Below are 13,111 nucleotides of genomic sequence, written 5' to 3'. Positions count from 1 at the left end.
ATATGGTCATACTGCCTAGCCCAGGCAGAATTATAGCAAACGAAAGAGAGGTATTCTTTTCTCCACCTTCTCCATCCTGGAAATATAAGCAGAGGCAGTGAAATTACACACCTTATACAATTATTTCCTCTCACACATTTTCCATAAATTAATTTTAGAATCTTTTTTTTTTTTTTTTTTTGAGACAGAGTTTCACTCTGTTGCCCTGGCTAGAGTGAGTGCTGTGGTGTCATCCTAGCTCACAGCAACCTCAAACTCCTGGGCTCAAGCAATCCTACTGCCTCAGCCTCCCGAGCAGCTGGGACTACAGGCACACACCACCATGCCCGGCTAATTTTTTCTATATATTTTTTTAGTTGTCCAGATAATTTCTTTCTACTTTTTTTTGGTAGAGACAGGGTCTCGCTCTTGCTCAGGCTGGTCTTGAACTCCTGAGCTCAAACAATATGCCTGCCTCAGCCTCCCAGAGTGCTAGGATTACAGGCGTGAGCCACCACGCCTGGCCTAATTTTAGAATCTTAAGGTTTCAAGATAGACCCTGAAAACTAAACACCTCTATGAAGATTCAATTTAAAAGAGTTTTCCAAGATTATGCTCTGGGAGGCTTAAGTTTATGTGCCTTCAGTTTACACAAAACCTACGTTAATCTGCTGTTTTCTACTCCATATGGTCTGGCAAGTGACTCCTCCCTTTTCCACTGCAGGGAGTTAACTCTACAGCAGAAGCAGTGAGTCACAAGGACAAGAACCAAATGATGTAGATGACCCCATCACGACAACTCAAACTGACATAAACATTCTAATATGGGGCATGGGAATTAGACATACTGCAGTACTCCCTCTTCCCAGATCTGAGTCACCTTCCTCTATGAATTAGATGCAATAGCAGGGTTTTAATTGCATTCCTTGGTGCAATTTCATTTATTTTGCCTATTGTTTATAGTAAAATGTATGTCATGGAAGATGTTGATATAATTACAAAAAGAAAAGTATCCTTTTGCTATGGTTTGAATATTTGTCACCTCCAAAATTTACACTGAAAATTAATCTCCAGTGTTACAGTATTGAGGGGGGAGGTCTTTAAGAGGTAATTGGGTCAGGAGGGCTCTGCCCTTATGAATGGATTAATCCATTCATGGATTAATGGATCAATGGATTAATGGACTATAATGAGACAACTGGTGGCTTTATAAGAAGAGGAACAGAGAACAGAGTTAGCATGTTCGCCTGCTCAGCCCTCTTGCCATGTGCTACCCTGCACTGCCTTAGAATTCTTTAGAAAGTCTCCACCAGCAAGAAGGCTGTCACCAGATGCAGCCCCTCAACCTCAGACTACTCAGCCTCCACACTGTAAAAAATAAATTTCTTTTCTTTGTAAATTACCCAGTTTCAGGTATTCTGTTACCTGCAACAGAAAATGAACTGAGACACCTTTCTTACCTCCAACCACTCCCTTTTAGCTTGTTATGCTCTAGCCACCTTGAATTAGTTAGTGATGAATTATTTAAAGCTCTCAAATATGACATTGGTCTCCTTTGCATTTATAGATGGTACATGCCAAGAAAATTCTCCTAAACCAGAAGAGGACTAGAAACAGGTCTATGGAGATGCAATAGTCAAATTTAAAGTATCTGCAATGGGGAGTAGAGCATAAGATTTCTTGATAGTATAACAGCACTGGAATTAAGCTGAATGCAAGGAAGTGAGTGAAATGAATGAAAAGAGATGATAAAGTGGGAAAATTCCTGTTCAACACCTTGCTTTCAGCATCGTATCTCATTTAATCATTTAATAATTTATTCTCTGGCTGATAGATATGGTTAACCTCATTTTACAAATAAGGAAAGTGGTACTCAAAGGTTAAGTAAGGGGCTGAGGTTTTACTCTACTTCAACTAAATGAACTCTTCAGTTATTAGGATTAGTGGTGGAGGTGGGAGGGTTTCTGCTCCAAACAAAATAATCTGCTCATCACTATCACTGCCACCTTACCCCACCTAAACACATATCCTACTTTTTGATCACTATGACTTTGCCTCTTTCCTCCCTGAAAATGCCCTGAAAATGCCCTTCTGACTACCCTCTCTGTTAATCTATACTTCAGATCCCAACTCCAATTCTATTTCTTCTAAGAAGCCTTCTCAGATCATGCTGTACATGGGGACTTCACCCTTGCCAAACATCCATGGCCTTTTTTTTAATACTCTGCTCTCATGACACTTGTCATATTTTGTCAGATATTGATAGCTATTGTCCCAAGTGTGTGTCTTTTCTTTCCAAATAGCTTGTAAGAAGTCCAAGACCAGGTACAATTCTTGATCTTGACATGCCCCTGTGTTTCCCATCATTCTCAAAAATAATTCTGAACACCCAGTAGAATACCAATATATAATATGCATTTAGGAGTAAAGGAATAAAGAATTTGTAGAAGAAACAATTAACAATTAAAAACATGTCTTGTATATGTCCAATGATTCTGAAGTACTTCTAGATTCTCGTTTGCCATAGAATAAGTAAAATCTACTTAAATAAGTAAATAAAAGAAAGAAATAATTTAATTCTTCTATAAGCATTTTCAACAGCAATAGTTGAAACAAAAGCAAAAGCATACATCATCATAACCTGAGTTAATTGGATTATCCTATATTGTATACAGGCTTCCTTTATATGACTTCATTTTTAACTTTCTAAAAAGGAGTTGAGAGCAAAGGGCCTTTGCCTAAGGCCTCACAAGACCCTTGGATGGCCCTGTATTCAGACCACAAGCCCTAGAAAGAGTGATAGGGTTGAGGAGGGTAGTCAGGAACACTCAAAGTCTGAACTGAGCCAAAATGAGGACAATGATAAACCTAGAGAAAACTGAGGCCTGTTTTCAGCTTCACCGAATGATCTACCCCTTCAAGGAAGACAATCTGCCCATTCTTGGGAATTGTGAATCCTTTTTGCCTTTCTTTCCTTTGCCATGCTACATGATTAAGTCTTCTAGTTAATGAGAAAAACATTTGACATTTGACTTATTTATGTTCAATAAATTCCCATGAAGAAGATGGAAATTGGAAATGTTTTCAAGCTGAGAAGCATTAAAAAAAATTCAAAAGTATCCATCAAACCACTCTGCACCAAATGAAGGCATTTAGCACAATCTTGGCAAGCTGAACCATACGCTCTGCCCTGTTCACCCAGCAAGAAGCATCTAAGAAACGATGGGAAGCTCATCCCAGGCTTCTTCAGCAGCATTCTTCACTCTCTGATCAGGCCCACCCCAGACTGGGATATCCCAGACGCAGATGTCGGAATGTAGCTAATATATTTTCTTTGGTCATTAAGTTATTTTTACTATCAAAGCATCTTTTAAGAAAAATGTAGGACCAAACAAAAAGGAAGAAAAAATCACTCATAATTATACATTCTTAAGATAGCAAAAATTAATAAAACTCATGACTTTCTCCCTCAAAACCTTCCCCTATCTCCCAGCCATTCCAATCTCACTGAATGGCATTACCATCCACCAGTTAGGTTAGACACAAATCTAGCAGTCAGCCTTTATTTCTCTTAATATATTCAATTAGTCAGGATTTTTCTAATAGCTCTCATATTTATATAACTTTTCAGCTTCATTATATATTTCATGGGGTTGTTTTAAAAATATTAAATCAATGTTCTTTTTCATTGCTCTTTAACACCCCCAAGATCCCCCTGTAGCAAGGGGAAGATTATGACTCAGAGGAAGTACCAACAAGACAGGAAAATGCAAAATGCCTACTCCTCTAGCCTCTTGGGGATTGTGAAGGAGAGGCAGGGGAAGTATGCAGTATAAGGAAAAATAAACCTCTGAGGTTGTAAGCCTTCAAGATTTGGGAGTCTTCTGTCACAGAGGCATTACCCAGCTTATTCTGACTGATATACTAGGTTATACCACACCCAGAAAGTCCTGAGAAGCAGACTGATGTCACCCAGAGCCACTCAGACCTGACAACCTCTCTCTGTCTGTCTTTTATGTATCTCCTACAGAGATGGCACAATACTCAGACCATTCATGAGAAGTCATAGAATAGGTATGGCACCATGTTTTGAACAAACCAAGAGTATATTTCTCAAGGCTTATGTGAATCTTAGGTTATAACTTGAGGTTCTCACTGCTGCCCAGGTATACTCTGCTCCTCATGGACTTACATCTGCTTGTTCCTTGTCCCCTCCCAACCATTACCAAACTTCAGCAGGAAATGTAGGTAGGTGGTCAAACCAGGCCTAGGAAGAAATAGCCTTCCTTTCACCTGTCCTCATGTCTTTTTTTTTTCCCCATCTTTCTTTCCAACAGAAACCTAGATTTAATAGCTCTTGCTGTTTTCTTCTACAATGATAACATTTTTAAAAAGCTGACCAGCATCTCCTAGAAAAGAAGCCTGATTTTAATCATTGCTTTCTACCTATGCCCAGAAAATATACTTGTTGTGGCCTCCGTATCCACTCAGCATCTCTTATTCTACACACTGCCTTTTCAAAAGCAGGACATGGTGTGTCTAGAATATAGGCTTCCAATACAAAATTGCACGTTGAGATCAATAGATTTGCCCCTGGCACTGTTACACATAAACTTAAAATGACACACTCCCCGGCTTACCATAATTAATTTTTAGTAGACAATCCCCTAACTTACAAGGAGAACATCCTATTAGTAATGATTGAATGAGCCATGCAAGGATTCAACAATGGACAGGCTTTGTGGCAATCCCTCAAGGACAAGGCAACTTGGCAAACAAGGTATCTAATTCCAAGAGTAAGAAGAGGCTAAATTATCCTTTCAAGGTTCTTTTTGGGTTCTGTGGTTCTGCGATTATGTAATAAAGCTATTCTAAAGTTATTTAAGCCAAGTTAAGAGCTTTTTTTGTTAAAAATTCTACACTTACTGGAATTGCTAGAATTTAGGGCCCACAAGATTTAAAAAAAAACCCTCCAATTCGCTTGTAAGTTAGGGGATAATTAAATATACTTGCTCATAGGAAAACAGAGTTTTTTATTTAAAACAAAAGGACAAAAATAATTAATTCAAAGTAAAATGAAAGATTGATCTTTAGAAGAAATGATTTATTTAAAAAATAAACATTCAGTGAAGCTTACTATGTGGCATTCTTTTAAGTTTTATAACCACTCTGTAAGGTTGATATCAAACCCATTTTACAGATTGCAGAAAGGAGGCACAGTGACTTGCTCTACTTTACACAGGTGGTAATTGGCCAAGCCAGGATTTAACCCAGGAACCTATATTCTTAGTCACTCTGCTGTCACTTAAATAGAAAATACTGAATAGAAATTTCAGGTTGACTAGAAATTTCTGGAAACCTCTAGGAATTTCAGGACCTAGAAGGACTTTTGGGGACACCTCCTGATAACACCTCACTAGGGGATAAACCAACCTATGCTAGAACATTTTTACCAATAAGAAACTCGCTACTTATCAAGGCAACTCATTGAACAAACGTAATTATTAGAAAGTTCTTGGCTCAGTTAAGACAAAATCTAATTCCAGGTAGCATCCACCTACTAATTTTGATTCTAATGCTTTTGGAGTATTTAGTATGAATCTAAGCTCTAGCTCATGCTTGTCTTCAAAAATATGAAGACTATGTCTCAGCTGATCATTCTCTTCTCTTCTTCCATTTTGCTCTTCCATTTTACTCTTCTCCTTATGTAACCATTCCACATGTGTCAGAGTTGCAAGAATCATTACCAGCCTCATCGCTGTCCCCTAAACACACTCTAGTTTATCTGTATCACTATTAAAGTGGGTGCCTTGAACAAAGTACTAAGGCATGGTCTGATCATTAAGGGTAGCAATTATTGCTAAATGGAACAATATCCTCAATTTTCTTAACTACAAACTTCTTATAATACCATGTACAAACTCATTTGAGTGAGCCATATCACATCATCAATTCGTATTTTACTTACTGTCACTTACTAGGTTATATATACAGTATAGTTCCAAAAGAGAATAAAAACCATATGTACAGTTTAAAGAACTAGAATAAAAATGAACATCTCTGTATTTACCACTCAACTTTAGAAACATAACATTAAAAGTGGCTTAGAAGCCTCCATATTCATCTCCCCCTTTGAGGCCCTCTTTCCCTTCCCCAAAGTAAGCACTAATCTGTATTTTGTGCTTGTTTCCATGTGTTTTTCATTATAGTTTTACCAACCATGTGTCCCTAAACAATACTTTAATTTTGATTTAAAAAATATTTCAGAAATGGAGCCACAATGTGTATATTCTTGTTTCATTCAACATTTTGTTATGTTTTAAGTTCATTTTACACCTTTCACTGCCAAGAGGAGTCTCTCCAAACTCTTTCCATAGGCTGAATAGAATTTTATATTCATTTCTATTATGTAATATTTACCTATCTTTTCCATTTCAGAAACCATCTCTTACTGAATAAGAAGAATTTTGAACTGGTATAGGGATACTGCCCACACTGTAACCCCTGGATTGGCCTCCAGGATCCCTTCAAACATAGAAGCCCCAGGTCTTAAGGAATTGCTTGAGAAGTAACTACTATGCTTCCATGATTTAAACCACATACTGAACAGAATGGTCTCTTATTGGGGGAAAAACAAAAAAAGAATGATAGCGTTAGATGCCTAATAAATTTAAAGCTGATTTTGATTAAGGTCAAGGGCAAACAATTATTTTATTTTATCTGCCACAGTGTAAACATAGGGATTTCTTTAATTAACAACATTTACAAGTGATATTAGCATAGAAAGTCATGTACCACTTGAAAATAAGGGATTTGTAATTATTATGGAGGATATTTTCAGTTAGTAAAGGACTGTAATTCTTGGTAAATATAGAAGAAACCCTAAATTTCTAGAATCTGAGAATGTGGAAACTCAAAAAACTGTGTTTAATTCATTCTGTCTCTCTCTCTCTCAATTCTCCACCCCCCAACACACACACACATTCTTGGAACTCATAAATAGATGAAACAACACCCTTTAAAAATCAGAGCTGTTAGTTTGTAGGAAAAGAGCTTCATTTCCTCTCTTTACTCTTTCCAGTATTCTAGTGGAGGTGTCAAAAAGCATCAGAAACACCAAAAGGCAAATGAAAAAATTGAAGTAGCAGAAAAAATTGTGGTTAATATTTGTCATTATCCATATAATCTTTTATCACACATTGATTAAACATAATAGGAGATGGCAACAAGTAATGACCTTAGGACAATAAAGGGAATTGCTCACCCATCATTTAGATCAAGAAGCCCGTCCTATACTGGGAGAGTAAACACTGATAAACACTCTCACACTCTCCTCACTATTGTATTTGTTAAAAAGCAAAGCTAGTATACAGCAGGAGGCATGTTAAAAAACCACTATCCTTTCCTATTAAGAATAACATGTACCATACCTACTCATTTTTTTCAACTAATAAAGATACATTAATACAACATATTACACTTGAATAGCCACCAAGCCATCTGGAGAAATTTTTATTTTGCCATCAATGTCTTGATGGAACCCAATGGTTTAGGTATGTAGAAAGATACATTAGTCAGGAAAGGCAACTGCAATAACAAACCTCCCCAAAGGTCTCACTGGATTGTACCAAAAAAGTTTATTGTGATTCACATTACTTGTCAGGGTTCCCATCGCTTGTTGGGTCAACAAGGTCTCTACTCCAGGGATCCAAAATAATGAAGGCTCTACCATATGGCCTTCTTGGTCAACAAGGAAAAGAAAAAGAGAGCTGGAGTTGTTCATATGGGCTTTTCTAAGATTCATTCAGAAATGACATATGTCACTTCTACCTATAGCCCATTGGCCTTAATTAGTTCCATGACTCAACCGAACCATATGACTCCTGGGAAATTTGGGAGAACGTTATTGTTGCTGCCATGAAGAGTATCCAAATATAGACTTTACAGTTATGATGGTAGAAAGTTAGAAATCTCTCATTTTTTTCATCTCCTTCCCTACCATAGAAACCCTCATGAAAACTCAATAAGTAACGCAAAATTTCAATAGCCCTAGAAATAAGCAGTGTTCATCAATGATCTGTTAGAATCCAATAAAAATTCTACCAAAGGACAGACAAAACCAGTAAACAATTTGCAGAGGCATGTGGACAAAAATACATTAAAATAAATCATCCAGCTAGCCCAGGTTTTTATCTTAAAGTTTGCCTTGGCTGCCCTTGGTTGATTCAGAGTTGTTGTCAAGGGCAGCCTATATTGTTTCACTACCTCCCCAGTCAGGCAGTGCTACCATTCTCTACAGTGCAATTCAACTGAGAATACAGATAGATAGAAAGAGCTCTAGAGGCTGACAATTTAACAAAGAAGAGCAAAACTTAAACTCTGAAAACTACAAAGCATTGTTTAAAAAATTAAAGATTTAAATAAATAGAAAAACATCCATGTTTATAGGTTAGAAGATTTAATACTGTTAAGATGATAATATTCCCCAAATTGATCTACAGATTTGACACAATTCCTATCAGAATCCCAGCTATAATTTCTCTGTAGAAATGGACTAGCTGATTCTAAAACTCACATGAAACTGTGACGGACCCAGAATAACTAAAATAATCTTGGGGGGGAAAAACAAAGTAGGAGAACTCACACTTCTTGATTTCAAACTTACTATAAATTTACAGTAATCAAGACAGTGTCAGACTGGCAAAAAAACAGACATATATATCAATGGGACACAATTGAGAGTCCAGAAATAAAACCATGTGTCTTTGGTCAACCAAATTTTTACAAGGATACCAAGATAATTCAATAGTGAAATAATAATCTTTTCAACAAATGACGCTGGAACAACTGCATGGCCACATACAAAAGAATAAAATTTGACCCTTACCCCACATCATGTATAATAAGTAACCCAAGATGGATTAAGGATGTAAATGTAAGAGCTAAAACTATTAAAACTTAGAAGAAAATGCAGAGGAAAATCTTCATGTCCTTGGATTTGGAAATGGAAGTGACACCAAAAGCATGAACAAGAACAGAAAAAAATTAGATAAATTGGACTTCATTAAAATTAAAAACTTTTGTACATCAAAAGATACTATCAAAAAAGTGAAAGAAAACCCATAGAATTGGAGAAAAATTTGCAAACCTTTTATCTGCTCAGAGTATAGTAGCCAGAATACATAAAGAACTGTTACAACTCAATAATAAAAAAACAAATAATCCAATTTTTAAAATGAGCAAAGAATCTGAGTAAAGATTTCTCCACAGAAAATATACAAATGGCCAATAAACACATGAAAAGATGTTTTATATCATTAGTCATCAGTTTGCTGGGGCAACTATACAGAATACCATAGTTGGGGTGGCTTAGAAAACAGAAATTTATTTTCTCAAAGTTCTAGAAGCTAGAAGGATAAGATCAAGGTGTCAGCAGGTTTGCTTTCTTCTGAGGCCCTCTCTTTGGCTTGCATATGACTGTCCTCTTGCTGGGTCCTCTTTCTTTCTGTGCACAAAAATCCCTATTGTTTCCCTGTGTCCTACTCTTCTCTTCTACAAGGATATTAGTCAGATTGGATTAGGGCCCACCATAATAGCCTCATTTTAATTTAAATACCACTTTAAAGGTCTTATCTCCAAATGTAGTCACATTCCAAAACATGGGGGATTAGGGATTGAACATATGAATTGGGGGAGAGGGGAAAGAATTTAGCCCCTAACAGTCATAATGGGAATGCAAATCAAAACATTAGTGAGATACCACTTCATACCCACTAAGATGGCTAAATCAAAAAGTCATATAATAAAAATGTTAAAAAAGATGTGAAGAAATCAGACCACTTATATACCACTGGTAGGAATGCAAAAGAGTGTAGCCACTTTGGAAAACAGTCTGGAAGTTCTTCAAACGGTTAAACACAGAGTTACCATATGACCCAGCAATACTACTCATTAGTATATACCCAGGAGAAATGAAAGATGTCCACAAAAAAACTTGTATACTCATCTTTACAATGTTTCTAGCAGCATCATTCACAATAACCAAAATGTGGAAACAATGCAAATGTCCATAAGCTAATGAATGAATAAACAAAATGTGGTATACGTATATAGTGGGATAATATTCTACCATAAAAGGGAATAAAGTACTGATAAACACTACGACATGGTAAACTTTGAAAATATCATGCTAAGTGAAATAAGCCAGTCACAAAAGACCACATATTATATGATTCCATTTTTACGAAATGTGCAAAACTGAAAAATCAATAGAGATGATAAGAGATTAGTAGTCGCTTAGGACTATGGAGGATGGGATATTGGGAGTAGACAGCTAAAGTATATGGGGTATCTTTTTGTGGTGACCAAAATGTTCTAAAATTGAGTACAGAGATGGTTGCACACATCTGTAATATACTAAAAACCATTGAATTTTCCTTAAATGGGTGAATTTTGTGGTGTGTGAATTATATTTCAATGAAGCTGTTAAAATTTATATATATATATAGAGATAGATATAAAATATCACATTACACTGAGGTATTAGTTTCCAATGGCTGCTGTAACAAATTACCAAAAACTTGGTGGCTTAAAACAACACAAACTTATTCTTACAGTTTTGGAGGCCAGAAGCCTGAAATCAGTTTCACAGAGCTAAAGCAAAGGTGTGGGCAGGGCTGAGTTCTTTCTAGAGACTTTAGGGGAGAATGTTTCCTTGCCTTTTCCAGTTCCTAAAGGCCACCAATATTCCTTGAGTGCCCCTTTCTCCATATTCAAAGTTTATCAGTCTAATCTCTGCTTTGTTCATCATATGACCTTCTAAGGACCCTTGTGACTACATTGGGCTCACCTGGTTAATCCGGGATAATCAGCCCATCTCAAAATCCTTAACTTAATCACACCTGCAAAGTCCCTTTTGACAAATCAAGTAACATTCACGAGTTCCAGGAATTAGGATAGAGCCTTTCTGAAGGGGCCATTGTTCAGTTTACCACAACAGGTAGGTAAATTGGAAATGAGATGGACATTCATTGTAAATGTTGAATCTAGAAATAGAAACCCTAAATCGACCAATAATCAGTGAAGAAAGTGAAAATAAATTACCTCCTTCAAATGCTTTGGGTCTAGGTGGTTCTATTGGAGAAGCCAACTGAAGTGACCTTTCTTAAAGATCTATTTTGTATGCATTACCAAATGACCCTTTAAAAATCTTTATTGTTAATTTTCTATCCACATATCTAATTTCCTACTGGACATCTCCACTCTGCTAAGATGCCTCACAAATGCCTCAAACTCAACATAGCCAAGACTGAATTCATCCTCTACTTCCACAACTAGTTCCTTCATATGTGATTTCTTATCTATATGAGTTTACACACACACACACACACACACACACGTATGTATACATCCATCTAGCTTAAGCCAAAAGACAATTTATTAGTGCACATAATTTAAAAGGTCCAAGTGATAGGATGATTTAAGCATGGCTGGATTCAGTACTTAAGGAGTATCATCAGGATTTTTCTTCTCTCTTTCTCTCAGTTTTGCCTTCCATTGTGTAGGCTCCTTTCTCACAGACATTCCTTCAGTGGATTCAAGATAACTGCAGCAGATCTATCAATTCCTACTCCCAAGTCTTTTTCAATAGATCTCTCACAAGTTCTGAGATTCACTCTAATTGTATCAGCTTAATTGCTGTGACCAACCCTGAAATGTGGCTGGGAGAATGTGATGCACTCATTAGTCCAATCTGGGTCATGTGCTCCACCTGTGGAACTGGAACTAGTCAACTCTACCTAGAAGCACATGGACTCAGATTGAGGAGGGATTGCTCCTAGTGGAAAATTACTACACAATTACCAAGAATATATACTGGATAGCAACAACAACCACTCTTCATCCATTATAGTCAGTGTGTCCTGTCTCAGTAAATGGCACCATTCACAGACTCAATTCAGACACCTGGGAGCCCATCTTTAGATCTTCTTGCTTCCTCTCTCTCTACATCTAGCACCATGTTATTACCAAGTCCTTCTGATTCTCTCCCCATAAATCTCAGATCTCTCCAGTTTTATTTTTACTCTTACTACTCTAGTTCCAAGCCTCTAACATCTCTCCTTTGGATGCTGCACTGGCATTTTAGCTGGCCTTCCTCTATCAACTTTTTAACTCACTCCAGTATATTATGTACACTGGAGTTAGAGGGATCTTTAAAAACCTAAAATCTGTACATGACACTCTCCTCTTCTGTACCTTCAATGACTCCCTGTTCTTCTTAGATGAGGCCTTGTGTACTAACCCCCATCCTGAACTGTATAGTATAGTTCATTTAACTGAGCCTTGTTAAGTCCTTAATTGCATCTTGCTATCTCTCCCTTGTGGAACTCTCTCATCATGGGTCCTCTGGCTACCTTATCTGCTTGAAACTCTACTCCCCCCCACACACACACACTCCATTCACTATCACACGGCAAACCCCTACCCATCCTTCAGATCTCAGCTTAGACCTCACTTAGTCCAGAAAAACTTTCCTGATCCTCTCAGTCTGGTAAGGGGTCCTCCATAAGGTAATTGTAGCACCCTACACTATCCCATGATAGCAGTTATCATACTGTATTATAATGACCTGTGTATTTGTCTGAATCTTCCACCAAACTTTAAATTCTATGAGAGGAGTAAATATACCTATTTTGTTCATTGTGGCATCCCCAGCACCTACAGCACAGTGTAGGTGTAATAGGTGCTTGATAAATACTTGTTAATAGCTAACTAACATTGACTAAGAACTTGATATGTACTAACTACTATTTTAAGTGTTTTCATGTGCTAACTCATTTAATCCACCAAGAGTTAATCCAACTTCTACTTCATAGGTGAGAAAACAGAGGTACAGGAGGTTGGAGGGAATTGTGAATGTCATAGAGCTAAAAGTTACAGAGCCAAGATTTGAAACCAGGCAGTCTGGCTGCAGAAGACAAGTTTTATAACCACTATGCTATATTTTTAAGTATATACAAGCAAAAAAAAATGCTGTCCTAGATATTCTGAGGAACACAAAAATGAGAGGGGACTGGAATACGAAGGTATACATATACATAAAATACCCAACAGAGAATTATGTAATACAAGG

The sequence above is a fragment of the Propithecus coquereli genome, unplaced genomic scaffold (genome assembly GCF_000956105.1).
Source record: "Propithecus coquereli isolate 6110/MARCELLA unplaced genomic scaffold, Pcoq_1.0 Scaffold316, whole genome shotgun sequence".
Lineage (NCBI taxonomy): Eukaryota > Metazoa > Chordata > Mammalia > Primates > Indriidae > Propithecus > Propithecus coquereli.
Note: the sequence above shows the minus strand (reverse complement) of the source record.